The following is a 5765-nucleotide window of genomic DNA, read 5'->3' on the forward strand; positions in this document are numbered from 1 at the left end:
CATGAGAACTTGGAAGATGGTTCTCGTTCTTATTTTTGGATTTATCATTGAGGGGGGGAATGTTAGACTCTCTCATAAAACAATAATAAATCCAAAAATAAATAAATTAATTAAATATTCCAAGTTAGGAATTTGTGCCTAACTCTTGGGTTGTTCCTCTAAGATAGGAGTTAGTTTAGGTAACTCCTATATTGGTGTGTGTTTGGTGAGAAATTATCTCAACCAAAGGAGAAATTATCTCAACCAAAGGTGTCTAAGATAGCACGCACTATCTTGAGAACACTGTCTCTCATCTATTTATTTGTAACACTATATTCAATTATTTTGAGAAATGATAATGTGTAATGAGAGAGAAGCATGAGGCTTCAGCCTTTTTCCGTCAATATTTTGTGTTTGGGTTTTATCTGTGCTTTATATATTTGTTTGAGTTAATGCCTTTTTTCAATATCAAGGAACATCAAATGTAATTCTACTCTTTTTTGAACTATTAATAGAAATCAAAAGACATATAATACAAAATTTGCCTAATTTTGTGAGGTCTCTTAAGCCAAGAAAAGAATCGGTTGAAACAGAATGAGGTAGCAAACAAAAAATTGCAATTGAGCAGTTACTTTAGAAATATATATTTGGGTGAAATGTGTGTGTGTGTGTGTGTGTGTGTGTGTGTGTGTGTGTGTGTGTGTGTGTGTGTGTGTGTGTGTGTGTGTGTGTGTGTGTGTGTGCGTGTGTGTGCGCTAAGTTGTGTGAGTCTTGAGAGTATTGGATGCTTAACTTTTGGCTTGATAAATTGTGACCCAGGGGCATATAAGATATCAAAATCACTGAGAGATCACACCTAGCCTGGGCCACACCACCCCTTAACATGGTTGGATTTTTTCCCATTGAGTTTTAAACCAATGACCTTCATATCATGGAGTTCCTTAACAGTATGCCCCATCACTGTCTATTCTATGTCTCATGGGTTGCCTCTATATTATATATTATTATTATTACGATAATATTATTATTAAAAATAGCATTAATGTAATATATTGTAATAATATTAATAATATATTATTAAAATAATATTATTTGTAATAATAATATCAACATATTTATGATAATACGATATATATATATATATATCTATATATATATATATAGATATATATATTAGTTGATCTTAGTGGATTCCTTGGCTACTAAAGAAACAAACCTAGGTCGTCGAGACAATGAGGACTAATTATGTTTACTTGAATGAATTGACTAGACCTTAGAAGCTTATCCAACAATAACATGGATTCAATAAGTGGACTTTTCATATCATCCTTTGTGTCCATCTATGCCTCTCCTTTTTCCATTTGAGTAAAAGAATCATCTGTCTTTGATGGGATCCCAATCGAAAAATTAGAAGCATGAACCATAAATACTTGAAAATTTTCCTTTTATTTACTTAGGTCCCTTGGAGGCATCTCAAATATGCCTTTTGTGAGAACCCTCCAAAGCTATTCTAGAAGGTCCTAATGGAAAACCCAAAACTAAATGGTAACCTTAGGATTATGGTACATGTCTTAAAATCATTGTTTTATTGATTTTGTTTTTCTAATTGTGAAGCATGCCAACCTTTGTCCATACCAAGCCCCACTATAACACAACATATGTTGAAAATGCAACAAGAAAATATAGTTTTGGCTTTGCCTTGGTCAAACTAGATTAAAATTTGAATTTCTATTTCAGCATAAAAATTGGAGGTAGTTAACTAAAGTGGCATGGGACCTTTCACTGAGTTAACTAAGTTAATTCAAGTTGGAGACGCTTGAATTCAGTCATTATGATTGATTTCTAATTTCTAGCAATCTATTTTAGTTAAATTGAGTTATTGTTAGTTAAACTAGTTCTAACTACTAGGGGAACTAGTAGAAGGTCTAGTAGCGGGGCGTGACTTAAGTCATCTTCAGTTATCAACCAGTTAACTAATAAATCAACCCAAAAAAATTGATGCGTGAAGAGAATTCGAGTTACCCGATTGAGATTGTAGTTCAAGGGTAGTGTAGTATCAGTGGTAAACTATTCCAAGCTATACAGGTGGTGCATGTAGTGAGAGATTGGCATAAAGGCATTGCGCAATATAGATTGAGGAATTTTCTAATTAATAGGGGCCTATTTCCTTGAGGAATAGTCCAAGGAAATAAGATCTTTGAGGATGAGAAAATTGGCTAAGTATTGGCTAGAGTCAGTCAGTAAGGCAGTGAGATAGAATATACACTTGCAGGGGTTGCTTAGGCTTGATCAGACATTATATTTCTTCTCTATTCTTTGATTAATCCAATACATATAGGAAAGGGTTTCGAACAGTTTCCTTCCCTGAGATAAATGTTCGTGTATGTGTGTTAAAATTTGTGTACATGTTTATGACATGTGTTCTCAATCGTGAATTAATTTCCACGGATGAGTAGATTATATTTTATTTTAATGATTTAGTCAATTTCATGAACAATTTTAGATCTACATAGAATTTCTACATGGTATCAGAGGAGGATTCATAGTAGAGAAGAGATTTTGAGGTTGTCATTGTAGGAAGATTGAATTTGCAGGATCAATTCTTCATAGCTAGTAGGATGGATTTCTATGGACGAAGACTTGAGTATGCCCTTGAGGGAAACTTGAATTATGTTTCTTGGAAGGATCGCGTGGAGGCGGTGTTGGAAGATAATGGGTTGAAGGAATTAATTGATAATGATATCTAGAAATTGACAGTAGTTGATGCTCAGAATCTAGCAGATTGGGAGAAGTGTGTTGCCAAGGTGAGGAGGATCATGTTGGAGGGAGTACGAAACCATATTGTCTCTAATATCCATGACAAAGAGACTCCATATGTAATGTGGAAAGTAATGAGAGATATATTCAAGAACAATAATGACCACGAGAAGCTGGTACTCAAGGACAAGATTCGAAATATCAAGATGCAAAAGAACGACATAATACCACAGTACCTCAACATGTTCACACAATGTCATGATGAACTTGGTCAAGTTGGTTCTACTACAGCAGAGGATGATTTGGTAAGTCTATCCCTTCGATGCCTTCCTAGTGGATGGCACAACTACCAAGATTTAATAAATGGGAGGGAGAAACTACCAAATTTGGAACACTTATGGTTCGATTTCATACAGGAGGAGATAAGGTGAAACACCAAAGATAGAACCTCATTCAAGTGTGATCATGAAGAGAAATATGCCTTGGATGGAAAGGAAAATAAAGGGAAAGGTAAGAAACCCCAATCCGAAGTGGAATCTGTTCAAGTGTGCATGAAGAAAGACTTGTCAAAAATCAAGTGCTTTCATTGTCACGAACTGGGACACTATGCCACGAAGTGTCTACACAATAATGTGGGCATGAAGCCCTCGGGAGGAGCAGTAGGCGAAGCTTTAGCTTCACAATTTGATTTGGAATTCACCCTTATTACATGCATGGCAAGCACAGTGATGGGTGGTCTATGGTATCTGGATAGTGGTGCCTCGTTCCACATGACGGGGAACAAATAAATTTTTAGTGACTTGGAGGAAAAATATCTCTAGATGCACATCAAGATGGGAGATGATGGAAGGTATAGTGTAATTGGTATTGGTACAATTACTTTTCAGAGGGAGTTGGGCTCCCCTCAAGCTCAAGGATGTGATGTTTTTACTGGGTTTGAAGAAGAATCTAGTTTTCATCGCGAAATTGGAATATCATGGCTACGATGTTATATTCAGCAAAGGGAAGGATTTCCTGAGACACATTGCCACAAGACAAGTGAAGAAACTCAAGGTTTGAGTGAAGAACCTCTACAAATTAGATGTGGAAATTATGCGACATTGAGCACAAAAGCAGATAAGGTGCAAAGCCGAGATATTAGTGAATTATGGCATAGAAGACTTGGTCATTTGCATCATGGCGCTTTGAAGATCATGCAGTGGATTTTTACAGGACTCCCCAAAGGTTAACTAGAGATACTAGATACATGCAAAGGGTGTACCTTGGGGAAGTACAAAAAATCCACCTGCAATGATTGGGACAACAAGGTGCATGCAATCCTTGAAAGGATCCACTCTAATGTATGTGGACCTTTCTTGACAACCTCCATTGGCAAGCACAGGTATTATGTTATATTTGTAGATGATTTATCACAAAAGTGTTAGATCTACTTCATGCAGAAGAAAGACCATACAGTGTCCAATCTTTTAAATTTAAAGTAGTTATTGAGAAAGAAATTGGCAAGAAAGTGAAGGCTCTTAGGAGAAATAACGAAGGTGAGTATGTGTCGAATGAGTTTAAATTTTTTTGTGTAAAGGAAGGAATTTGACGAGAGTTGATAGCACCCCGTAATGCACAACAAAATGGGGTGGCTAAGAGTAAGAACATAACTTGTGGGTTGACGTATGAAACACAGTGGTCTATTTGTAGAACAAGAGTCCTCATAGGATTCTTGACATGAGTACACAAGAGGAAGCTTTTTTAGGGAAGAAAATAGATGTGTTACACTTCAGGATCTTTGGAGCATCAGTATATTTCCATATCTCCAAGGAATCAAGGAAAAATATAGTGCCAACAACAAAGTTGGGGATATTTTTGGGGTACACAGAAACGCCTCAAAAATATTGTGTGTACTTTCCATCCCTCAGAATGAAAATGGTCATAAGGGATGTGGTGTTTGATGAGGAGAAGGCAATGCAATTTTCTCTTGAGAGTAAGCTTCAGTTGTATCCTAGTCGGGAGCTTTTGGCCCCAAAGGAAGAACCTCAAGAAGTTGTGGATCGGTGTAAAGGAGCAGAGAGTGGAGACATCCACTCAAGTAGAGACATCTAGAGAAGGCAACGAACCAGGGAAGCTGATAGATTATTGCATGATTCTAGAGAAAATTTGGAAGCACCCATGTTGCAACATAGGAAGAGGAGGTCACTGGATCGGTACACTGGCTACATGGATTTGATGAGTGATCTTGTAGAGACTGAGCCATCCTCATTCAAGGAAGTTGTAGAGCAAAATATATGGGTAAATTATATGGTAGAGGAATATGATTTCATATCAGAAATAATGTTTGGGAAGTGGTCCCAAGACCAGAGGACAAATCATTGGTGGGTTTGAGGTGGATCTACAAGGTAAAGAAAGCATTAAACATAAGCATAGAGAAACACAAGGCTAGATTTTTTGCTAAGGGGTTATCTCAGGTGGAGGGAAAGGATTATGAGAAGACATTTGCTCCGGTATCAAGGTACTCTATTCTTGCACTTGCAGTGTAAATGGGATGGAAGATTCACCATACGGATGTGAAGACAACATTCCAAAATGGAGTTATTGAGGAGGAGATGTACATTAAACAACCAGAATGTTTTGAGACCTTTGACAAAGAGTCGCATGCATGTAGACTCAAGTGAGCATTGTATGGATTGAGGCAAGCACCCCATGCTTGGTACACCAGGATCGACAACTATCTCACTGGTTTGGGCTTCACCAAAAGTGAAGCAGATGCAAACCTTATCATATTGTTGTTGAAATTAAATTATTGATTATTGTGTTATATGTCAGTGATTTAATTTTAATCGGTGATGAGAAGTTGATCAATTCTTGCAAAGAAGATATTGCAAGATAATTCGAGATGAAGGACATCGAACTCATGCATTATTTCCTTGTTTGGAAGTATGGCAAGGATATGGGGAACTATTTGTCTCTCAAGGCAAGTATGCCAACGAGATACTAAATAAGTTCTACATGGAGAGTAGCAAACCCATGGACACTCCTCTAGT

This window comes from Pinus tabuliformis, chromosome 4_1 (assembly GCF_031772625.1).
Source record: "Pinus tabuliformis cultivar Carrire ecotype Pingquan chromosome 4_1, CPIR1, whole genome shotgun sequence".
Classification (NCBI taxonomy): Eukaryota; Viridiplantae; Streptophyta; class Pinopsida; order Pinales; family Pinaceae; genus Pinus; species Pinus tabuliformis.